Raw genomic sequence first — 27,343 nt, 5'->3', positions numbered from 1 at the left:
GCCCACACACCAAAATTGTCCCTGTCTGTGTGGCCTATATGGTCTGGCCCATTGTCCACATGCCCAAATCGGCCTAGGCTGTGTGACCTACACGGCCATACACTCACCTGTCACACCGCCATGTGTCGCACACGGCCGGGCACACTCCCGTGTGGCGTCGACAGGCCAATTCTTTGGCTTTCACCGAACATCATTTTTGTTACACACATGGTTCAATTTTGATGCCATAGTAATCCTGAGACCTCTAAAACTAAAAGATGGTATCCCAAACACCATTTTAGTAGTAAATTTATGAATTAATCATGACTAAACTGAACTATGCACATAGACTTACTACTAATGAACACCATCACCCTCGTGAATTAGGTCGTTAGAGTGAAATCTGCTACTTTACCACATTCTCTTATGTAACCATTCATATAATTAAACTCCCTAACTACAACACCAACACGCCAATCCAAAAAGGAAAGATATCCAAATGAGACAGACTTATAGACTTACCAAGATGAACGAAGAACAAATGAAACGTCGATCCCCAACGATTAAAACACTCAATTCGTTGAACGAAATTGTAACATCCTGAATTAGGGCCTAGTTAGAATAATGGTTTCGAGACCACAAATTCAAAGATAGAAATAACCATTTTATGATTCTTATGAGGTTTATGTTATGAATGCATGCTTGTGTGAAAGTTTCATGAAGAAATTCTATGCATTAAATGTCTAATTGCATTTTAGGGACCAAATTGAATAAAGTGCAAAACTTGCACTCTAGAAGCTTTAAGCATGAAATTGCATTAGATATTGAATTAGAGGGTCCTAATTAGCAATTTAACCAATTTCTATAATTTTGGACAAAAATGGACATGCATAGGAACAATGTGAAAGAGAAACCCTAAGGGTATTTTGGTCATTTAGTAATTAAAAGAATAAAAAGGGAAAAATAAGTCAAAATTGGTATCCATCTTCTTCCTTCATTGCCGAAAATTGCAAGAGACCATAGCTAGGGTTTTTTCAACATTTTCAAGCTTGATTGTTAGTGCATCCTAGCCCCGTTTTTAATGTTCTTTGCATTTTTGAAGTCCTTGAAGCATGATCTACCCATTTCTAGCTCTATTTTAAGCTAGGGTTCATGTATAAAATTTTTCCCATGTGTTACATGCATGTATTTTGATTATTAATGGAGGAATATGAATGTTTGAGGCATGATAAACATCTTTTACTAGTTGATTTTTAGTGAAAACACCTAAACAAGGGACTTGTTTGTAAAAGTGTAAAAGAGAATTGTAGTAATGTGAAATAAAATAAAATATGGGATGATATGAGCATAGTAAAGGTTCATCTAGGCTTGGGTAACCAATAAAATATGTGCATTTCATTTTACGAGCCTAGGGACTAAATCGTAAATATGTAAAAGTTTAGGGGTCAAAACATAAATTTGAAAAAGTATGAATATAGACCCATTTGAACAATATGAATAATAAATAAGTTATATTTGGCATTATAGATCAAAAAAATGTAAATCAGGACTTGATCAAGGAAAGAATAAAGTACACAACGATTAAGCTCGATTATCATCATTTTGTATCGAGGTAAGTACCTATGCAAAAAATGTGGTGTTGTAGTATGTTATAATGTTTTAATATATACTATAATAAATGTTTTATTGTAATGATGAACTAAATGCTTGCTGATTGTTATGAAAGTTTGAATGTTATTATGGTTGTTATCCACGACGTTACGAGCAAGTACAATGGAGATGCTATGTGCAATGAGAAAAACCCCGTTTGAACCTTAGGAATAGTTTAGGATACGAGTGACATGTCACTAGGAACTAAGACTTCTGAACTCGTTGAGTGGTCCGGGTTCATGAGATATGTAGCATTCGAGCTCGTTAAGAGGTCCAAGTTCATAATAAATGCGATTCACGTAACATCCGAGCTTGTTGTGAGGTCCGAGTTCATTATGGATGTGTTACATGTTATGTGGTAGCTTCGGCTACGTTGTATATGTGGCACTTATGTGCAAGGTTTTTGTATATCCAATAGTATTCCGAGAGTTCAACGAGTAATGTAATAAATATAATGAGAGTCCCAAGTAGGACATATGAAAGATGTATAGTTATGGATGCTTTACAATGAGTACAGGTATGTATGCTAAACTTATGAGTAATACCTTAATAAAGATCAATTTACAATGAGCACGTTTATATATATGTCCATATGATGAGTAAGCAAAAAGGTTTGAATGATGATTAATCTTTATGTATATGTTGCTATGTTTCTGCATGTTGATTCCTTACTACCATTTCATATTATTTGTAAGTGGACTTACCAAGCTTTAATGCTTACTTCCCTCTCTTTCCATCCTTTGTAGTTTTGCCAAGCTAGCTCGGGGATCGGAAGCTATTAGAGTATTCGATCACACTATCAAAAAACTATGAGGTATAGTGAAATTATTATTTTGAGTATGGCATGTATAGAAAACTTGGTCATTTTGTGGTATGTGTCATGCTATTTGGCCAAATTGTGGAGGCCTATGATAATGACGATTCATTCTGTAATGACCATGTGATATGGCTCATATTTGATCATTTGGGTTGTAATCTAATTACCCATGCATGTATGTGCTAGTGTCTTGATGGTAGGATATGTTATTGCTTGGTGAGTGCAGGATAATAATATGATATGTTGTTGATCGATGAATATGGTAAAGTATGAATTGGGTGCTAAAGGATGAGGGATGACCTAATGGCTTAAAATGAATATAAGTATGAATGCACAATTTGAAGTCATGATAATAAGTTTAATAATGCATGAAATTGGTGTGGAATGCCTCTAAATAGTGTAACAATTAAATGTGCAATAGGATGACTTTATGAAGATGTGAGAGTGTCATGGTGTGGAATATTTGAGTGCTTGAATATGTCATGTTGCAATTTATAAAGTATGTTTAAATGTATGAGTGACTATGGGTGACTATTGGCTTGGAAAATAACCTTTAAATGGTCCACACGGGTAGACACAAGGGCGTGTGTCTAGACCGTGTGTGACACACGGTCTGCCCCATGGGTGTGTTGAATGACCGTGTGTACCCTGCACCTAAAATTCCTAAGTCGGTATGCATGGTATTAAACACACGAGTAGAGACACTGCCGTGTGTCTCAATCGTGTAGATGACATGGCCTAGCGCATGAGCGTGTGCCATGGCTGTGTGCCCCTAAATGAGTGATGACATCATAAACAGAATGTTTGAGTTTTTGGACACGGGCGTGTCCAAACCATGTGAGTGACACGGGCCAGGGATACAGGTGTTTGCTCAGCCATGTGAAAACCCCTGTAGGTTTGAAATGAAAAATAATTTTAGTAATTCCACAAGGGTATGGGACACGGGCTTGTGTATTGCCTCCACACTGGCATGTGAGGCTTAAACTTATAAACTTTCTTATAATTTTATTAAGTTCTTGGTTTAGTTTCAGATTTCTTTTAATGTATTATTTTGGACCTCGTAGGTCTATAATAAGGATAATATGATCTTGTTTGATTATTTTTAATTTGGAATGAAATTTTATGACCCGTATTTTCTAGAAATGCCCTGTTTATGTATGGTAATGCCTCGTATCTTGTCTTTATCTCAGGTATGTGTAAGGGGTGTTATAGAAATAAATAGAAAACAACATAAAAAGTTGTAGAGAAAAATAAGGGGAAGAAGAAGAAAAGAAAAGAGTAATGTCAGAATGTGATGTAGAAAAAGGGAACTTTGGGAAAAAAAGAAAAAAAAAGAAAAATTAATTCAAACGAAAAATCTGCAACTCCCCACTAACCCACTAACCAACATATCCCACTAAAATCGGTATCAGGTTTTCATCCAACAACCTCAGAGTTTCAGTTCCATTGAACCTCTATCACACAATCGAAACAAAAATTACCATCCACACTCACATGAAAATTCAAACACGAGACCTTAGGATAAGCTAATACCACTTGAACCAGCAGGCTTATTTTGATATGAGTTTACTAAAAATATAACATAAGCCCACTCAATAGGGATAAAGCTATGATAAAAAATAATAGAATTTTCTAAAAATGGGACTTGAACCCAAGACCTCAAACACACACATGAATCACTTAATCATTGAAGCAGATACATATTTGTGTTAGAATTCACAAAATCAAAATTAAATAATTCAGGATGTTACATAGTATTCGTACCAGTGTTTCATGATCTTAATCTCAGTATTAAGAGACCCAAAATTGAGGCACAACAATTCAAGCTGAAGCTAGTCATGTTCCAAATGCTTCAGACAGTGGGCTAATTCAGTGTAATGCCTACCGAAGATCCTCATCTTCATTTAAAACTATTTATGAAGGTGAGCGATTCTTTCAAGGTAGCTAGAGTACCCGAAGATGCATTACGATTAAAGCTGTTACCATATTCGTTAAGGGAGAGAGTTTGAGCTTGGTGGAACTCGTTGCCACCAAATTCCATTTCCACATGGCAAGAGTTAGCAAAAAGATTCCTCATGAAGTATTTCCCGCCTAACAAGAATGCTAAGTTGAGGAACGAGATCATTGCTTTCAACAGATGGATGATAAGTCCTTGTATGAGGTATGGGAAAGGTACAAAGAATTATTATGGAAGTGCCCTCATCATGGAAACTCTCATTGCATCCAACTTGAGATGTTTTATAAATGTCTCAATGCTCATACAAGATGGTAGTGGACGCTTCTACTAATGGTCCTCTCCTTTCTAAGTCGTATAATGAGGCCTATGGAATCATTGAGGGGATTACTAGCAACAATATCAATGGCCAACCAACCGAGAAATGTTAGTAAGACTAGTCACTAGAATACATGAAGTGGATCCACTCACTTCACTCGCATCTCAGGTATCTTCGATTTCCTCAATGCTTAAAAAATTTACCACTTATGGGTTTAATAGTTTTGTAGCTCAAGCACCCAATCAATTTGAAAATATAGCCTGTGTTTATTGTGGGGAATGAAATTTGTTAGAAGAATGTCCATCAAACCCTGAATTTATGTAACATGGGTAATTAGACTAGAACCGAGGAAGGTAAGGACTACAATCCAATTTTTATAACCCGTCATGGCAAAACCACCCTAACCTTTCTTGGAGTAACCAAGGGGCTGGAACCAGTAACACTTACGCCCAACCTAGACCAACCTAGCCACAATGTTTTACCCAACAAGTTTAGTAACCAACTTAAGTTGAACCTTCCAATAGTTTAGAGAACCTATTAAAGGCATATATGGAAAAAATGATGCATTAATCCAAAGCCAAACACCCAAATTGAAAAACCTCAAAAACTAAATGGGCCAGCTTGCCACTGAACGTAGAAACCTCCACAAGGAGATTTGCTTAGTGATACAGAGAATCGAAGAAATACAGGGAAGAAGCATTGTAAAGCATTGACATTGAGGAGCAGAAAGACATTAGAGCCCAACACTGTCGAAGTTGAAGATGAGCCAGCTAATGCTCAAGACTTAAGGGAAGTTCAACCGAGTGTTGAAATTCCAAGTTCATCAAAACCAGAATTTTCAAAATTCGATAAGGTAACTTCTGAACCAGTCAATTCTAATGAACCAACAACTTCGTTAGATGCAAAATTGCCACAAAAGATGAATCAACCTGTTTAAGTAAAGAGTCCTCCACCACCTTACCTTCAAAGGCTTCAAAAACAGAAATAGGAAGTCCAGCTCTAGAAGTTCCTAGATGTACTCAAGCAACTTCATATCAACACTCCGTTGGTAGAAGCATTTGAACAAATGCCTAATTACGTCAAAATCATGAAAGATATCTTGTTTAAGAAATGAATACTTGGAGAATTTAAGACGGTAGCCCTGACGAAGGAATATAGTGTATATCTTTAAGATAAACTACCCTCAAAGTTGAAAGATCCTGGATGTTTTACTATACCTTGCAATATTGGAGCAACATATTGTGGTAAAGCATTATGCGATTTGGGTGCGAGCATCAACTTGATGCCCATGTCCATATTCAGAAAGTTAGGGATAGGTGAAGTTAGACCTACTACGGTTACACCTCAAATAGCAGATTGATCTTTAGCACATCCAAAAGGAAAAATCGAGGATGTATTGGTACATGTAGATAAATTTATTTTTCATGCTGACTTACCGATGTGCAGAAGGGTGAGCTTACTATACGTGCTCAAGACGATCAGGTAACTTTTAATTTTTTAAGTCTATGTGATTTCCTGACACAGCTGATAATTGTTTTACAGTATCTAGGTTAGACGATTTAGTTGTAGAATGGGAACTCAACTCTGTTGAGGACCCATTAGAACCAATTTTGACATCAAACCCTCTAAGTGATGAAGAGGGGGAGGAATATGTAGCTTTTCTAGAAGCTAATCAAAGGGGATTTAATCTACAATCCTGCTTTGAATCTTTGGAGTTAGAAAGTAGAGATTATGTCCAGCCAAAAGTGTCAATTGAGAGCCACCTAAATTAGAACTGAAGGTACTTCCCTCACATTTAAAATATGTTTATTTATGTAATGCTTCTACTTTGCCTATGATTGTTTCAGCAGAATTGACCGAAGTAATTCAAGAAGCCTATTGGATAGACCATAGCCAATATTGGTGGCATTAGTCTGTCTGTATGCATGTACAAGATTATCCTGAAAGATGGCGAGAAAGAGACGATTGATGGAAAACAAAGATTGAACCCTATCATGAAGGACGTGGGAAAGAAAGGAATTATTAAGTGGTTAGATGCAAGTATAATTTACCCAATCTTAGACAGTTTGTGGGTAAGTCCAGTCTAGTGCGTGCCAAATTAATAAGGTATTATGATTGTAGAGAATGAGAATAATAAATTAATACCGACTAGAATGGTTACGGGATGGAGAATTTGCATCGATTATCAAAAGTTGAATAAAGCGACTAGGAAAGATCATTTTTCTTTACCGTTCTTAGACCAGATGCTAGACAGACTCCCAGGGTGAGACTATTACTGTTATCTCGATGGATACTCGGGGTATAATCAAATTACAGTAGCACTAGAGGATCAACATAAAATAACATTCACATGCCCGTACGGTTCATTTTCATTTAGACGCATGCCATTTGGTTTATGTAATGCACCTGCTACATTTCAAAAATGTATGATGTCAATTTTTACTGACAAATACTTGGAAGTCTTTATGGATGATTTTTAAGTGTTTGGAGACACTTATGATGATTGGTTAGCCAATCTAGCCAAGGTACTAAGGCGATGTGAAGAAACAAACCTCGTGCTCAACTGGGAAAAGTGTCATTTCATGGTATGAGAAGGTATTGTTCTAGGGCATCAGATAATGAGGCATGGAATCGAGGTAGATAAAGTAAAGGTAGATGTTATTGAGAAACTCCCACCCCCAACATCTATAAAGGGTGTTAGGAGCATTTTGGGCCACGCCGGTTTCTATCGGAGATTTATCAAGAACTTATCCAAAATTACTAAACCCTTATGCAAATTATTAAAGAAGGACATGATGTTCAACTTTGATGATGAGGGCTTTAGAGCTTCTAATGATTTGAAGAGTCGGTTAGTTTCAGCACCCATCATCGTCACACTAGACTAGGATTTTCCATTTGAACTAATATGTGACGCAAGTGACTTCGTGATACAAGCTATGATAGGCCAGCGAAGGAACAAAGTTTTTCATCCCATCTACTATACAAGTCAGACTCTGATGGGAACAAAATTGAATTATACAGTAATAGAGAAAGAGTTACTTGCTATTGTGTTTACTTTTGACAAATTTCGATCTTATTTTGTAGGTACCAAAGTGACTGTCTATACGAACCATTTGACAATTAAGTATTTACTTACCAAGAAGGATGCTAAGCTAAGACTAATCCGATGGGTACTTCTACTCTAAGAGCTTGATCTAGAAATTCAAGATTGAAAAGCAGTAGAAAACCAAGTAGTAGACCACTTGTCCAGATTGGAGCTGCAAGAAGGGAATTCTCCACTTATACCCATTCAGGAGATATTCCCTGATGAAGACATGCTAAAGGTAAATCATGTCCATAATACCCTTTGGTTTGCTGATATTGCTAACTATTTAGCTTGTGGTTTGATGTTGATTGATAAGACATATCATCAAAAGAAAAAGTTTCTTCACGATGTGAAGTACTATTTCTGGGAATAGCCATATTTGTTTAAAAAGTTTGCAGATCAAATGATTAGAAGATGTGTGGCAGAAGATGAAGTACATAGGATTCTATATCATTGTCACACAGCTCCATGTGGGGGACACTTCGGAGGTACACATACTTCGGCCAAAGTATTGCAAGCCGGATTTTTTTGGCCAACGCTATTCAAAGATACGTATGCTTATGTAAAGAGTTGTGATCAATGCCAAAGGGTTGGAAATGTCACCAATAGAAATGAGATGCCCTAGAAAAACATAATTGAAGTATAATTATTTAATGTTTGGGGTATTGACTTCCTTGGTCCTTTCCCTCTACCTTTTGGTCACAAGTATATATTAGTAGCAGTAGAATATGTGTAAATTGTGCCTCTGTTCAAATGACGAATCCCAAAACAAATTTCACTCTAAAGAAGCCAAAGCAAGATACAAAAGCATTTTCAAGAATAAACAAATGCACCCTAAAAAAGGCTTTACACTAAAAGAAAGCAACTATATTGATTTCATGGCGTGCATTCAATAAATTGCTGAAGCTCTCAATTGGGAGTTGTTTTGTAAGAAAACGCCTAGTGCAGATGAGGAATTTGTTCATGAATTTTATGCGAATTTAACCTCAAATAGATTGACAGAAGTTTCTGTCATAGGAATTAAGGTACCAATAAGCTTAAACGCTATTAGTGAATTCTTTTAATTACCCAATTTTAAAGACGACGAGTAGTTTGAGGTTCTAATTGGATTGTGTCAAAGCGAGAAATTCACACTAGTTGCAGAGAATATTTGACACCACTTGTGAAGGTATGGTTCTATTTCATTCGATTTAAACTTATGCCTATTTTACATGAGACTACAATTTCATTAAAGCGAATGGTCTTGTTATACTCGATTTTAACTGCAAAGACCATTGATGTGGGAAAAATCATTTTGAGAGAATGCGGAATTGTGCCGCTAGACGTTCTGGCCCAGCTTACTTTCCCTTTACGATAACAATTTTCTGCTCGAAAGCTAAAATTCTTGCTTACGTAAAGAAGACAGGTTACAGCTAGAGCATAATCACAGATTGGGACCTCTACCAAATAGCCGAAGACTCTGCTCTATAGCAACGAGTTGAAGAGAGTGAAGATCTTGAAGAAGAAGAAGAAGAAGAAGAAGATCCCAAAGAGATCGAACCAATAAAGTCAGCTGAAATCCCTGATAAGGCAAAACCAATGGAACCAGTAACCAAACTTGACGTGACAACTTCAATGTTCAGAACTCAATTGCCTCGCCTAGATCTTCAAAATGAGCTATCAAAATTAATGGACATAATGCAACATATTCATTGGCAGCAATAAGCTTACTAGAGATATTCAAAAATACGGGATGACTCAATGAGAAGTGCTCGTATGAAATATTCAATGACCCGTCTATATGTGTGCCTGAGTTTCTAGATTTTATATTTGAACCATGGAGTCCACTATCGAAGAGGGAACAAAGCGATTCATGCAAAAACAAAGATGGTGGAGCAAAAGATGAGTCAGATTCTGAGGGATCTACAAATAAATAAAAAAAGGGAGGATCTTTACCTTATGTTATTTTCTTTCCTAGTTTATTGTAGGATTATGATCTATTAGGATTTTTAAGTTTTCGCGTAATAAAACAAGATATGGAAATCATGAATAAAGATGAACAAGTTTTTATAATAAGAAGTGTGGCAATATATATATATATACATGTCTAGCGTTAGTCTAGAAAGAGCTTGGTACTTAAGCAATCAAATTGACTCACATCCTCTTTTCTAGAGTCCTACCTGGTGTATAGTATCTATTCACTTCTAATAATGAGGACATTGTTCATCTTAAGTAGGGGGATCGAAAAATTGTAATTATTTCCTCTCAAAATAAAATTTTCTTTTAATTATGATTAGGTTATATTTTGTTCAAAAATTGAAATTTTGTTAAGTATACTAAACTTCAAGATGAATAAAGTTCTATTATTTCAATAATTGTTATGTTAGCTAAACTTCAAGATGAATAAAGTTCTATTATTTCAATAATTTTTATGTTAGCTAAATTATGACATAAATGTACTCTTAATAAAGTATGTAAATCATACGATAAAACTTTTTAGTTCATTAGGAAAGCTAGGCATGCATGAAAGTTTAAATCTTTGGAATTGACTTAATAATTTCTTGAGGCAAAATCCTAGGAAGCATGTAATGTTGAAAATGATTTAGGCAACTTTTGTTTGGACCGTTTGAGCCTTTCAAGCCAACCTTAATGAATTGTTATCCTTTGAAACCCAATTTTGAGACTATATAGCTTGAGTTTATTTGAACATATGCAATATTTAGCCATCACCTCTCTCTTAATTATCTTTAAATTGTCCCAAACACTAGACTCAGTACTATTCAAAATATTTTTTGGAAATAAGTTTTGGGGAGTTGAAAAGAAGTATCAAATGATCAAAAAATTGTAGCACATACAACAAAATGTTTGTGAAAAAGAAAAAAAAAAAGAGAAGAGCACATGTATTTGAAAGAAAATAGATGTAGAAAAAGGCATGTGAAAGCAAAATAAGTTGGTGTATTGAAGGTAAATATTCCAAAAGTCCAATTGAAGTTGAGTCTAGGGTTTTGAGCCTAAATTTATCTATCTTTTACCTACCCCTAGTCTAGCCACGTCACAACCTATTTAAAAGACCTATTAATTCATGTTCCTATGCTACCTACATTGTGGAGAGAAATTGCTATGTCCAACATATGAAGGCATAAATTATACTTGATGATTGTAGCTTAATCTTAAATAAGGGAATAAAATCAAATTGGTAGGGATTTAACATGTCTTTATTGAGTAAGCATTTAGTCTATTTTTGCTATCATAATAATAATTGAGATTAATTTGAATGATATGTACACTTAAGTAGCATAAATATCAAATTTATTGTTCTTAAGCATAAGTATACTAAATTCATAATTTTGGGAAGAATATTTTTCTAAAAGAATTTTTCAAAGGTGTTTCTGAGAAATTCTTTTCAAATTGTGCATTACTCGGGACGAGCAATGAATTAAGTTTGGGGCATGGAAACACAAAAATATACACACTTTTTCATGCCCTTTTTAACTCAAATTCATGCAATTTCATAGTAATTCTTGTTGAAAAATATATAATAATTATAAAATAATTAAATTGTACTTAAATTATAAATATGTTGAATTTTATTTTAATATATAATAATATTTTGATTTATTTTCGATAGATTTGCACAAAGGGCGAAAATTGACTCGATAGACACTGTTGGAAGCACAAAACTGAGAAGCGATTTTGGAGCATCAAGGCTAATTAATTTTTTAGCCTAAGAAGGTCCAAATTATGAATATTAATTCATAATATAATTAATTTTAATTTTAATCCAATTTATTTTTGGGTTAAATAATTATTATTAATTAAATTATGAAAAGAGGCTTAATTGTGCTAAACCGAGAAACTAATCCAATTGAGCAACTGGGCTATGCAAAACCATCCTACAAGCTGACCCAATCAGATTATTTAGCTGATCATTTTGCTTGCAAAACATCCCTTGAAGCTTCCTTAAAATTGCATTCAAACCCCTCCATTATTCAAGCCTTGGTTGATTTGCCCCTAGCTAAATTTGGCAAGTTTGAAAGCTTCAAACTTGCAAATGTGTGGCCGGCCATGGGGGGAGTCTATGGCTGCTGATTTTTGCTATTTTTAGCTACCACTCCAACCTATAAATACTGCCATTGGCTGCTCGTTTCAAACACCTCTCATCCTTTCATTCTTCACTTCTCTCTCACTTTCTCTATTCAAAACTCCTTCATTTGTTATTCTTTTTTCTAAGATTCCCTTGTTGATTTCCCCTCTTGGAAAAGAGCCATTCAACCACTGCTGGAAGCAGCATTCGAGTGCTTGTAGAATCCTCGGTTCAACAAGAACAAGCAGAGAAGGAGGAGCAGAGCAAACTAGTCAAGCCACAGAGAAACACCAGATTTGATTCTAGTTCCCTATCCTTTAATTTTTATTGTTGTTGTTATGAACATGTCTATGAATACTTGTGATGTTGATATGTTTAATTTAATTAATATGGCTTAAATTTAATTCATGTTAGGTTGATTGCATTTCTTCCACTTAAGTTATTAAAATTGTATTTGTCTTGTTATAGGTCTTGGGTAAGTTGTTTGATTAAGTAAAATCATGATTAAGTTATTCTTGCATTATAACTATAAGTTAACTAATGAATTAATTATTTAATCATGTTGAAATTATAATTAATTGACACAATACTTAATGAATGCATGTTTAATCTTCTAAGGCAGCTGAGGATTAAATTAGCGACGATATTAGATGATACATTAGCCTTGCATAACTTGCAAGATTATTGTGATTAAACTGTTTCAATGCAGGAATACGTTGTTACCTCACTTAACCTTTTATGTGCTTATGAATATTTAATAATTGTTTGAATTGGCATTGGAAAATTTCCAAGAGATTAGTTAATTTAATAAGTATGTATAAGCAGTAGTTAGCAAATTACTGAGTTGCCGTGAATTAATTCATAATAACATGAACATGAGTTTAGTAATTCTAAGTTAAGAAATGTAATTAATCTAACACAATTATGTCATATTGATTAAAATTATCTTTTGAAATCATGCATTGGAACTTTTATTTTTATTTTATTTTATTAGTTAAATTTAGTTTTTAATCACTTCCTCAAAATTAAAATATTTTTCTTCACCCAAGTGTTTTGAATTGCATTCATAAATCAATTTTTTTCATAGTCCTTGTGGGTACGATAACTCGACATTTATTTATCGCTTTATTACTTGTTGCGATTGTGTACACTTGCACATTTCCATCGTTCCACCCAACAACCTTATAGACGATAGCCAAATGTAGCACTAGTTTCTCAAAATGCAACACGTGAAATCGGAACTCCAAGCTCAAGATATCGGTGTCATGGCACAACACACCTTGGTTGTGTCATGACAGAGGTTTGAATGTGGGAGGCAAGAACCAACAAAGCTAAAATCGTCCACACAATCCATATTTTTTGAGATTATGGCCTATAATAGACGTAATTAGAATTTCTAAACATAATTAGAATTTCTAAACATCCTTATAAATAGAAAGTTATTGCTAATATGTAAACAAGCCTTTAGGAGTAGTAGATAGTAGATTTACATTTTATTTTGTTTTATTTTCCATTTCTACATACTTTGTTCTTTTCGACTAGATTCAGTTTGAACCTAAGTCTTTTCTATTGAAGTATTCAACAATTTTCTTTAATTTTTCTTTTGCAAACATCAAGACTAGTTAGCTGTTAAGAGGTTACGCAACTCCGAGCACACTTGATTCAATCACCTAAGCAATTTCTTACCTTTCCTCTTACTTTAATTTATTTGTGTTCCTTTGCATGTTTAAATTAAATCTAAGAACTATGGTGTCTAGATCAATGAAAGGCTAAGTCTCTAGGAAGATTAATGAGTGGATGTGGGAGTAGCTAACGGAAGAATGAGGGTTTCTTATAAGAATTAGCTGGTTTTAAATTGTGTATGCTTAAACCCTAGGACTGACGACCCTAGGAAGTAATCTAGGTGAAATGAGGTCGAGAGATAAGTTTGCAAAGAAAATCATAATTTATCTCAGTGGGGAAAGTGAGGTCAAGAGATAAGCATGAACCTACTGATTAGTTAATTAGTAGAGGCCGGGAGGTGATACTAGTTAATTAATAGTTAATTCTATTTAAACCCAAATTTTGAAATTAATTACAACCACTGAAACAAGCTAATCACCTACTTGTTATTCTAATTTAGTTGTTTGTTTATTTTCTGTTTATTTAATTCAATTAATTTAGTTTATGCTTATTATCCATTTTATTATTTATCGTAATATAATTTTTAATTATTACTATTTAGACGCTATAGTAAAAGTAAATTTCTGATTTAATTCATCCTCCTTTGGGTACGATCCTTCGAATATTTCACTATGTTCTGTTGTACACATATATATTGCAATTTGACTTGTATGCTTGCAGACACCGCTGATTTAATTTAATATATTTTTGGTGTGGTAGTTTCTAGTTAAACAGTCGAATGTTTGGTGGCGGCCAATCAATTAGAATAATTAATTAAATTTATCGAGAAATCTTTTCTCAAAGGTTTAATCAGACACTTACAAATCTATTCATCTCTATCAATTTATCTATTTTATTTTACGTCTTTAATTTTGGTTTTCTTTATTTACTTGTTTCTTTTCCTTCATTCAATCACCATCGTTTGATTAATTTTCTTTTTTATTGAATATATTAGATTCTACGTATCTTGTTTACAACCTAAACTTAGGATTCAGTCTAGAATATCCCGAATTGAACCGAATCTTCCCCTTAGAAACAATTTTGAATCATCTTACAACTTTTGAGATTTCCACGCTCTATCTTATCAATACAACTATTAACATATACTTGCAAGTAAAATATGGATCAGCTTCCTTATATATTAGTCAAAAAGTAAATGAAAAAAATCGTTTATAGGCGAATAAGATATGATCTGAATCGAACTTAGGAACAGGCATGTGTAGCAAACAATTGGAAATTCAATTCTTAATTATTAACATATTTTTATAATAACTATTTTCTTTTTATAACAAGTATTATAAATAAGAATTCAAATTTATGAAAAAATGAAAATGAAGAAAATAATTAATATTGAAACTGTTGGGTATTTGATGAATGAATGTATTGAGATAGAAGCAATAGAACATAACAAAGAAGTTAATGGATTATAAACTTATAAATTTTCATTCCAACATTGCAATTTACATAAACATCTATGCTTAAATAAGCTAAAAATAATAATAAAATATTACAACTTGACAAATCTTGGAACTTGATTAATTTATCTTGCTTCTTCATTGGCTGATTTCAATCTAATCAGCAACCAAAAATATCTTATAAAAACTTATTGTTGTTTCAGTACAAGTTGGCAAGTTGGCAACTTGCAGAGTGAAGAGCTCGCAAGTGAGCTCTCAAGCTTGGTGAGCTCGCGGTGTTGATAATCTCGTACTTTTTGGTGAGCTCACAGTTTTGTAGAGCTTGCATATTTGGTGAGCTCACAGTCTTGGTGAATTTGTAGTCATTTAGGAGTTGGGTTCGCCAATACATGGATGGTCACTTCGAAGCAGAAACTAATTGTATTTGTTTATATTTTATTCTAAAACCAAAAACACTTAATATTATAATTAATATTGTAATTAATTTTATTTGTTTATATTAAATATTTTATTGAAAACATTAGTCAATTGTTAACAAACATGAAGCCATCCAAAATAAAAAGAGGTGAAGATTAAAATGACACTTGTTGAATGTTGTAACGCCCTAAAATTTTGAAAATTTAATAGTGAGAATCTGCAGTAACTTTGTATCTGTGGGTCTGTGTTTTGCTATTGTGTTTAAGGTCTGGAGTTCGAGTTGCATCGTTAAAAGTTTTATTACTTTTAACAACCAACCCCTATTCATGCATTACATAGTTTAATGTAATTTTGTGTAAACTCATGTCAAGAATGAGTCTGCTGGTTCACTGGTTAAGAGTTTGCATTTTGTTAGGTCCTGTGTTCGAATCCCAGAGAGGTTGATTCTGAATATTTTTGCCAATTGCTATAAATCTTCTTGGAAGTTAAAAAATTAATTAACGTTAGTTATTTTCCTTCTTTAGTTATTCTTTTTCTTCTTTGATATTTTTTTTTCTCTTCTTCGTTCTTTTTCGTTTCATTTATTTTTGCTAATCGTACTTATAACACCCCTCACCCGTATTCAATGCTGGAATAGGGTTACAGAGCATTACAAGACTTACAACACATTTAAACATGCATTTCACATTCAATTTGTCAGTTCATATATATTTCATTTGCAACCAATCATTTTGTCCCTAATACGAGCCTATGAGGCCCAAAGAATGCATTGGAAGTGGTTCGGGACTAAACTGATAATTCAAGAAATTTTTCAACACTTAGAAAATTTTTGCATAAAACAAGGGACATACGCCCGTGTGGCTCGCCCGTATGTATCACATGGCCAACAGACACGCCCATGTCTCAGGCCGTGTAGACATATGAAATAGCAGCACATGGTCGTGTTCCAGCCTGTGTCCAACCCCGTGTAACTCTCTGACTTGAGTCACACGGCCAACACACACGCCCATGTGCCCTAAAAATGACCACACAAACTCGTGTGCCAAGCCATGTGCTAGTCGTGCCAGACTTCTAGGGTATACTGACTTATGCCACAAGGCCAAAACACACGCCCGTTTGTGAGGCTGTGTGCAGCATACTAACTTATTTTCAATTTCAACACCAAAGGACACACGGCCGTGTAACATAACTATGTGTCACACACGGATGAGACATGCACCTGTGTCTCTGCCCGTGTGGACAAAAAATAGGCTATTTACTAAGCCAATTTGCCACCCAAATTTGCACACACCTACATAATTCAATTGGTACTCATTCATAGCATAAGTGGACATCCAATTCAACCATAATCAAAGCTAAAACATACCATTTCAGTACCAACAACTAACATGCTTATTATTTCATGTTTTACTCATTCAAATCATACTAACTTCACATATTTAAATAAACTAATTTAACCTTTCCAAACATGGATCATCATGCACCAAATCACAAGCACATAGCTTTCCAATTATCAACCATTTGACACTCAAATTCCCTATTATCAATAAGCACCATGAATCCAATCTCAATCACACAACATAGTTCAATTACCAAACTCAAAACAAAAGCCATTTGCATATTTATTTTCATCACCAAAATCACCAATATAAGCCAACTCACAAGGCTATATATACAATCCCAAAACATAAACATTTACAAGCCAATTCAAATGGCTCAATTCACAAACAAAACATATGTCATATTGACCAAAGTCCCTATACATGCCATATATCCTAAAACTTAATTTCAAAAGTACCAAATGATAGTTGGATAGTGTGAAGCAACCTTCGATGGTCCCCGAATCCAAGCTAGCTTTGGAAACACTATAAAACACAGAGAAATACACAAAGTAAGCTTTATAGCCTAGTAAGTTTGTATAGCATTTATATCAATTCATCATATAAACTCAAATTAAGCCAAAACCATAACATAACATATCTCATAATATATCACCAACCTACCACATTTGTATCCATCAATTTAGATGTAATTTCCTTAAATTTTCATCCTTTCAGTATATTACTTGGTTCATGTACATGTACCTTCCCTTATTTAACTCATACTCATTCACATATTTAACATATCCGTTAAACCATTCGAAATATTTTTGGATACTCGAGAAACTCACACACTTAGTGCCAAATAAATAGCCGTAGCTGAATTACTTTCGCACACTAAGTGAAATGTAAATATATAGTCGAAACTATCTCAATCTCTCACATTGCGTGCAATATATAACCGAAGTTAACTCGATTTCGAACACTAAGTGCCCATAATTAGCCGAATCATCTTCAAACACAACTGTACTCTCAAATACACAATTTATACAATAACAAAGAATTTAAAGTATAACTATAACAATGCTTATTACATATGAGCTTACCTCGAATACAAAAATGGCTAAACAAGTCAACTATTCTGTAACCTTGTTATTTCCCCAATCTAGATCCGAGTTTTACTTTTCTTGATCTATATGTAATCAAAATTAGCTTATTTAATTATCTCACTATTCAATTTAATCCAAAATTCACTTTAAGGTATTTTTACATAATTGGCCCCAATGTTTCACAACTTTTACAATTTAGTCCTTATTTCATAAAAAACACAAATTAATGAAATTTAGGACTAACCCATGCTAGCCGAATTTCTATAATACTCATATCAACCCATATTTCTCATTTATTTCACATTTTAACCACAAAGTTTCACATTTCACAATTTAATCCCTATTTTGCATTTTCACTAAAAATCACTTAATAAGAGTTGTATATCAATCAAAAAGCATTCATAATCTATCAAGAAACTTCAAAATACATGATTATTCATCAATGGAAACATTAAAAATCTTTATCAATTTTGCAAATTAGTCCCTGGGCTACCTAGACCTAGTTGCAACGTTCTCAAAAACATAAAAATCATGAAAAATGGGACAAAGACCATGCCTAATTGAGCTAAAATGCATTAGCCAAATGTAGAGCTTCTCCCATGGCTATTTAGGTTGTTTTTCAGTGGGGAAGATGAATGAAAGAATAAAATTTCATTTGTTTTATTACATTTAACCTTTAATTCCTAATTTACACTAATAACCTTTAAAATCTTTAATAATTTCCATTATACCAAGCCATTACTTTCCATTAACTCCTTAATGGGCTAATTACCACTTAAGGGCCTTCAATTTAAGGTTCTATAGCTATTTGACACCTTTAGCTATTGGAACTCAAGTTTTACACTTTACGCGATTTAGTCCATTTTATCAAATTAACTAACCAAATGATAAAATTTCTTAACAAAATTTTCACACAATCATTCAACCATACTGTAAACGTTAAAATAATAATAAAATAATTATTTTGACCTTAGATTTGTGGTTCTAAAATCACTATTTTGATTTGACCAAAAACGGGTTGTTACAACTCTCCCCCCTTAGGGATTTTCGTCCCCAAAAATCATACCAGTGAATAGGTTAGGGTACTATTTTCTCATAGCTTCCTCGGGCTCCTACGTGGCTTCCTTGACACTTTGTCATTGCCACCAAACCTTTACCAAAGCTATTCATTTATTTCTCAACTCTTTAATCCCTCGAGCTAGAATTTTTATCGGTTCTTCGTTGTATGTCAAATCAGGTTGAATTGCAATCTCAATCGAAGAAAACATGTATAGAATCTGATCTATATCGACGTAACATCGACGCATGAAATACATTGTGGATCTTTTTTAACTCAGTCGATAAAGCTAATTGGTATGCCACTGGACCTATTCTTTCGATGATTTCATAAGACCCAATAAACCGCAGACTCAGTTTGCCTTTGTGACCAAAATGAAGAATCATCTTCCATGATGATACTTTCAAAAATACTCTGTCATCAATCTAAACTTCAATGTCTTTGTTTCAAATCTGCGTATGATTTCTATCGATCTAAAGCTGCTTTCAAACAGTCGCGAATTACTTTCACTTTCTCTTCGGTTTCTCTAACCAAATCAGCCCCGTGAATCTGTTTCTCGGTAAGCTCAATCCAGTACAATGGTGTTAGGCATTTATGACCATACAATACTTCATACGGTGCCATTTTTATACTTGATTGAAAACTATTATTATACACGAATTTAACCAATGGCAAAAATCTCTCCCAATCGCCTTCAAACTCTAGAACACAACAGCGAAGCATATCTTCAAGAATTTGAATTACTCTCTCAGACTAATCGTCAATTTGCAGATGAAAAGCTGTACTAAAATTCAACTTTGTACCTAGAGTTTCTTGCAATTTCTTCCAAAATCGCGATGTAAATCTCAAGTCTCTATCTGAAATAATCGAAACTGGCACCCCGTGCAATCTAATGATCTCCGATATGTACAATTTAGCTAATTTATCAAGTGAATAATATGTACGTACCAGAATGAAATGTCCAAACTTCATTAGTCGATCGACAACAAGAAGATAACATCTTTCTCTTCCGGAGGCAGAGGTAATCCTGATACAAAATCCATCGTAACTCTATCCGATTTCCACTTTGGTATCATCACTGGCTGTAGTAATCCCGAAGGCACTTGGTGTTCAGCTTTAACTTGCTAACATACTAAACATCTCGATATAAAATCTAAAATGTCTCGTTTCATACCCGACCACCAATACAATTGTTTCAAATCATTGTACATTTTGGTACTTCCCAGGTGAACAGATAAACTACCACTATGTGCTTCGTGCAAAATTTTTTGAATAAGATCGGGGTTCTTTGGTACACAAATTCTATTTTGGAACATTAAACAATCATCGGATTTGATCTGAAAGTCTGAATCACTATTCGACTCACATTGCACTCTTTTAGCTTGCAATTTACTATCACATTTCTCAACCTCACAAATTTGCTGAAGAAATACCGGTTTAGCTTTCAATTCAGCCAATATTGAACTATCATCAAATAATGACAATTGAATATTCATCACTCACAAAGCATATAATGATTTTCTACTTAGTGCATTAGTGACGACATTTGTTTTACCTGGATGATAGTTAGTGACTAACTCGTAATCTTTCAATAGCTCGAGCCATCTCCGTTGTCACAAGTTCAGATTTTTCTGAGTCATTATATATTTCAAAATCATTATATATTTCAAACTCTTATGATCAGTAAAGAACTTACATTTTTCACCATAGAGATGATGTTGCCAAATTTTCAATGAAAAAACAGTAGCCAACTCTAAATCGTGTGTCGGATAGTTCTTTTCATGCGATTTCAACTGTCTAGAGGCATAAGCTATAACTTTTCCTTCTTGCATCAAAATGCAACCCAAACCATTCAATGATGTGTCACTATAAATCAAAAATTCCTTACCAGACTCAGGTTGAACCAATACCGGTACCTCAGTTAGCAAGGCTTTCAATCGATCGAAACTCTATTGACATTTCTTAGACCATTCAAACTTCACATCTTTCTATAGTAGTCTGGTCATCGGTGTAGAAATCATTGAAAATCTTTTAACAAAATGTCAACAGTAGCCAGCTAACCCCAGAAAGCTTCTAACTTCGGATACATTTCTCAGTGGTTTCCAATCAACAACTGCTGAAATCTTGTTCGGATCAACTTTAGTACCTTCCGCTGAAACGATGTGCCCAAAAAATCCAACTTCTCTAAGCCAAAACTCACATTTGTTGAATTTAGTATACAGTTGCTTATCTCTCAAGGTTTGCAACACAATCCTCAAATGCTCGGCATGCTCAGACTTATCTCGTGAATAGTTTAGAATGTCATCAATGAATACAATAACAAATCTATCTAAAAACGGTCTAAAGATCTAATTCATCAAATCCATAAAGACTGCAGGAGCATTAGTCAATCCGAAAGGCATAACAAGGAATTCATAATGTCTATACCTCGTTCTGAATGCAGTTTTCAGCACATCTGAATCTTTAACTCGTAACTGATAATAACCAGACATCAAATCAGTCTTCGAAAACATAGTTGCACCTTTCAACTAATCAAATAAATCATCTACTCTTGGCAATGAATACTTGTTCTTTATTGTAACCTTGTTGAGCTGTCAATAATCAATACATATTCTCATTGACCTGTCTTTCTTCTTTACAGACAATATTGGTGCACCTCAGGGCGAAAAACTAGGTCGTGTAATACCTCTATCTGTTAATTCTTGCAACTGAGATTTCAATTCTTTCAATTCTGTCAGAGCCATCCTGTATGGAGCTATCGATATCGGTGAAGTTACCATTACAATCTCAATAGTAAGTGGTAATCCAGGCAACTCTTCTAGAAACATATCCGGAAACTCACATACTATCGTTACTGATTCAATCTTAAATTCAAACACTTTTGTATCCAATATATAAGCAAGATAAGCTTCACAACCTTTTCTCACACATCTTTGAGCTGACATAGATGAAATCACTATAGGTAATCTACTTGACTCATCTGATTCAATTTGAAGGACTTCACCATTCTGACATTTCAGTTCAATAATCTTTCATCTACAATTTACAACAAAATCATGCAGAGTCAACCAATCCATGCCCAGAATTACGTTGAATTCATCAAATGGTAATAGCATTAAATCAGTGGGAAAACAGTAACCCTTAAAAGATAGTTCTTGCAAACTTTATCAACTAGAACGTATTTGCCTAAGGGGTTCGATACTTTAATCATAAACTCATCAAATTCAACAGGCAATTTCTTACTAGACACGAAATTCTCACGACCATATGAATGTGTTGATCCAAGATCAATTAAAGCAATCACATTAGTGTCGTAAAGAGAAAAGGTACCGGTTATAACATCAGGTGATGACGCCTCTTGGCGAGCGCGAATAGTGTAAGCTCTAGCAAGTGCTCTAGCCTTAGATCTCAAAGGAAATTCTTTCGTTGTATCTCTACTACTAGTCACATTTCCTGCATTTCTCAGTGGCCTTCCTCTTGTGACTGTATTACCGGGTCTTGCATTTTGGAATTGATCTCTCTCAGACAATCCCGAATAAAATGATCTCGGGTACTACATTTTCAACAAAATCTATTATTATATTTCGCCCAACATTCCCCAAAATGTTGTCTTCCACACTATTGATACTAGGGTTTATTGTTTCCCACACTGCCAACGCTTGAGAATGAAGTAACTTGAGCTTTAGGACTCATGTATTGATTTCCACGATCTTTATTCTGATATCCCATTGAACCATTGGATCGACTATACAAATCTCGTGATTTCTTTGATGAAGACTGATATGGCTTATACATCGGTCTTTTTCTCGAGTCTCTATCCTCTAAATCTGTTTTTCTCTTTTCTTTGCTAAGCTTCTCAACTTTGTAAGCTCTATAAACCAGAACAACAAATTCTTTCAATTCTAGAATTTCAACTAAAAGTTTAATATTCTTGTTCAACCCGTTAACAAACCATTTACACAATATTTCTTTGGTAGAAACATACTCTTGAGCATATTTGCTCAACCGTACGAATTTTCTTTCATATTCAGTCACAGTCATACAACCCTATTTCAGTTCTAAAAAATCTTTGTGCTTTTGATCGAGAAATCTCTGACTGATATATTTCTTTCTAAACGCAGCTTCAAAGAAATCCCAAGTAACTCTTTCTCTCAGCACCACGGATATCAAAGTATTCCACTATTGATACGCCTTATCCGTCAAAAATGATACAACACATTTTAAACACTCAGCTGGTGTACACGACAATTCATCAGGTGCTCGAATAGTGTTTTCAAGCTAAAATTCAGCTCTTTTGGGATCATCATCAACCGTAGCTTTGAACTCTTCAGCCTCGTGTTTTTGGATTTTCTCTACTAGCGGCCTATTCAGTCGTTGAAGTTCCACAACTTGAGGAACTACGGGAACTAGTTGAGGATTAGGTGGGGGTGGAGGTTGTTGAGCAACCGGATTTATCCAGACATATTGCGTGAACCATTCGTTCATCATTTGGAAGAAGGCTTCTCTAGCCTCTCTTTCCTCGCTACCCGATATGGGTCTAGATTCAAATGGCGCTATCCCTTGAGTGGGGGCTGGTGCATTACTTTCAACATTATCAGCTATAACTCGATTGGGATCCATTTGTTATACGAAAACAAAGTTTAGATTGTTAGGAGTCATCACACTATCACAGGTTATATATGGCATGTATAGCTAGACTCTCACACACGCTACGTTAGTCCTAGAATCAACTAAACCGTAGCTCTAATACTAATAAATGTAACACCCCTCACCCGTATTCAACACCGAAATAGGGTTATGAAGCATTACCGAACTTACAAAACATTTAAACATGCATTTCACATTTAATTTGTCAGTTCATACACATTTCTTTCGCAACCAATCATTTTGTCCCTAATACGAGCCTAAGAGGCCCAAAGCATGCATTGGAAGTGGTTTAGGACTAAACCAATAACTCAGGAAATTTTTCAACACTTAGAAAATTTTTGAATAAAACAGGGAACACACGCCCGTATGGCTCGCCCGTGTGTATCACACAGCGAACAGACACACTTGTGTCTCAGACTGTGTAGACATACGAAATGGGAGCACATGGTCGTGCTCCAGCCCGTGTCCAACCCCGTGTAAATTTCTGACTTGGGTCACATGGCCAACACACATGCTCGTGTGCCCTAAAAATGGCAACACACACCCGTGTACGAAGCTGTGTGCTAGCCATGCCAGACCTGTAGGGTATACTATGTGACACCCCTAATGTGACCCTAGTCGGGAAGTGGTTTCGGGACCACAAAACCGAGTCATAAAAATAATTAGTTGTCATATTTGATGCTTATTATATGTATATATGCATGTGTGAAAATTTCATATTTGAATTTTGTTTAATTGTAGATGAATTCTAGTAAATAGGACTTATGTGAGAAAATTTAGAAATGTGCTAGGCAAATGTAAAGTGGCCTATTAATGCATGTTATAGAAATGATGGGGTTGCATGTCAAATTGCCCAAAATTTGAGCTAGTGGCCGGCCATGCTATGGGTCATAGCATATTTTAAGCATGGTGTGTTAATGCTTCATGTTGGAAAGAATAAAATAAAAGAGTTAGTAATAAAATAAGGGGATGAAGGGTGAAGAAAAGAAAAGAAAAGTATCATCTTGTTCTTCTTAGCCGTACAAGAAGAAGAAAGTTTTGGTTGCTTTAATTTTGACTTAGAAGATGGCTAGAAGGAGGAAAACTATGATTTTAGCTAGTTAGGTAGCTGAAATTTCAAGTAACCCGTAATCCATCGAAGAAGAAGGAGAGGCTGCAACAAAAAAAAAAAAAAATGGAGACGACTTGCATGTTGAAGGAAACTAAGGATTTAGCTTGTTAGAGTTGTATCCTAAGTTGGTAAGTTTTCTAAGCTCTCCTTTATCATTATCTATGTTGTAAAGAAAATGATGATGGGTTGTGGTTGGAAGGCATGAATGTGGGTTGTAGAAAAGAAAAGCTCTTGGATTAGTTGTAAAATTACTACCGTCAATTTTGTGCCTTCGTTATGTCTGTCCAAAATTTGAACAAATTAATGGTTATATTTTCATGCCAATTAGGGTTGATAAATTGAGTTTAATAGCTAAAATATTATGTTATTCTTACTAAGTTTCAATTGTTAGTAGTGACGTAACAATTTGACAATTAAATGCATAAATGATCGCTGGAAATTTGCAGCTTGAAAACAAATTGTTCCAGCATGTAAATGCTGATTTGAATGTCTTTGTAATATGAGGAGAAATTGGTCTCTGCATGTTTGAAATAAAAGAGAACAATGGTTGTTAAATATTAGTTTTGTTGCTAATCGAATGGGTTTAATTCATTGTTCAAGGGCTATAAATTGGTGTTAATTAAGCTATTCGGATGGTTTAATAAAACAACTGAATGTTAAATAATGCTTGCTGTCAGATTGAAATTATGCTAGAAGGTTGAACAATTGTTGTTCAAATGGAACTTTGGAGTGTTTAATGGACTCCATGTTGCTAAAATTTACATGAATAGAAATTTCTAAGCTTAAATTGTAAGAATTTGAGTTGTGTGGTTTAAATTATCAATCTTTCTTCCTAGCCGAATATGTGTTTATAAAGTTAAGTTGTTAAATAGATTTTGAAGTTAGCCCATGTATTTATTTTTGAATTTAAGAAGAATGATACATTCGACTATGCTTTGATGTGAATGAATTGTTGTTATGTCAATAAATATTTGTTTGATGATATATGTATTTGGAAATGAGATAAAATGTGTATTAAGGTAAGTTTCATGGTGATTATGCTTGTGATGTTGGGTTAATATTCGGCATTGAGTAATGTGGGGTAAGGTGATTAATCGGCTATGAGATTAGCTAAATTGAATAGGTATGTTTAATGATATGCTTAGTATAATGTATGATCTTTTAACTCGGTTTGGTATTGAGATAAAGGTTAGATGTATGATTGGATTTTGGTATGTGTTAAATTGGTTAATCAAAGATTAAATGATATGTGATTGCCAAATGTGATTGTTAAGTGAATAATATTAGTTAAGTACTTAAGCAAATCTATTGTTTTACTTAAGCTTAAGAGCAAAGAGGATCAAAGTCGGATAGGGGAAAAGAGAAAGTAAACGAATAGCCGTGGACATTTAATCGTCGACCACTTCCGAGGTAAGTTTTAAGTGATTAAACGTTGAGTAAATTCAATCATAATAGAGCATAATGAGTTGATTTAATAAGATATGATGTGGCCATGATATGTTTTAAACTCAAACGGTAAGTTCATAAGTGTTTGGACTTAAAAATTTAAGAGCAAATTGTAATAATTTGCTTAGGACAGCAGCAGTAACGTGATTTTAGAAAATCACCATAAATTGTTGGTGTGGAATTATAGGCTGAATAAAATATGTAATCAAAGCTTAATTAGTCTAGTTCCTTATAAAAGAGGCCGTGTGAGCAAAGAAATTTCCTATAAGAGATATTTAAAGTTGTGTGAGACGGTGTCAGAATGACTCCGAAATCCCCTGTTCTCGTTTTAGAAAATCGTTATAATTTGAAAAAAAATGGTTATAAGGTAAAATTTATATGCTTAGACTCCTTAATGAGTCTAGTTTCAAATGAAATTGAATATAACACATTTTGAATTCTGTACAATGAGAAATCTGATTCGTAGTGAGGAGTGGTCAGATTAGTCGAACAGTGAAACAGGGGAAAACTTTAAGAAAAATCTGGTATTGATTGGCCACACCTAAAATTCTGAAAATTTTATGGATGAAAGATACATGAGTCTACATTCGGGGAAATTAACGGCAATTGATTTTGAGTTTTGTAGCTCCAGTTATAAACAATTTAGTGACTGTTGCTCAGAAAACTGCTTGTAGTGAATATGTGATTTTGTTGTAAACTTTGATGAAACTATTTGAGTTGCTTATAAGCTATTGCTGAAATTGATGTACAAGAAAAATATGAAATATGTATGAGATATATATATGTGATAAGGCCTAATGGCCGATGTGATGAATGTGAAAGTGTGTATATATGTGATAAGGCCTAATGGTGATGTGATGAATGTGAAAGTGTGTATATATGTGATAAGGCCTAATGGCGATGTGATGAATGTGAAAGTGTGTATATATGTGATAAGGCCTAATGGCCGATGTGATGAATGTGAAGGTGTATATATGTGATAAGGCCGAATGGCCAATGTGATGAATGTGAAAGTGTATATATGTGATAGGGCCGAGTGGCCAACGTGATGGATGTGGAAGTGTATAAATGTGATAAGTCCCGAAGGGCATTTGTGTTAGTACTATATCCGGTTAAAACCCCGCAGCTTTATGCGAGAATATTATCACCGATTAATGACCGTGAGGCTTCGTGCTCGTACTATATCTCGAGCTCTAATGACCCGATGACTACGTGGAGATTTTGTCCGGTAAGCCCGAACTAAAGGTTTTTTGAAGATTCAAGTAAAGCGTAAGATTATGTGACTTCACAAAG

General features: G+C 34.4%; 1 non-coding gene across 1 annotated transcript; it reads right to left on the bottom strand.

Moving 5' to 3' along the window:
* Nucleotides 1–4,551: 4,551 nt before the first annotated feature.
* On the bottom strand, nt 4,552–4,657 carry LOC128294457 (small nucleolar RNA R71). Its single transcript, XR_008284766.1, has one exon. It is a non-coding gene; the product is annotated as a small nucleolar RNA R71 (small nucleolar RNA).
* Nucleotides 4,658–27,343: the final 22,686 nt, after the last annotated feature.

This window comes from Gossypium arboreum, chromosome 6 (genome assembly GCF_025698485.1).
Source record: "Gossypium arboreum isolate Shixiya-1 chromosome 6, ASM2569848v2, whole genome shotgun sequence".
NCBI classification, from domain to species: domain Eukaryota; kingdom Viridiplantae; phylum Streptophyta; class Magnoliopsida; order Malvales; family Malvaceae; genus Gossypium; species Gossypium arboreum.
The sequence above is the reverse complement of the archived record's forward strand: the minus strand, read 5'-3'. Positions and strand labels throughout refer to the sequence as shown.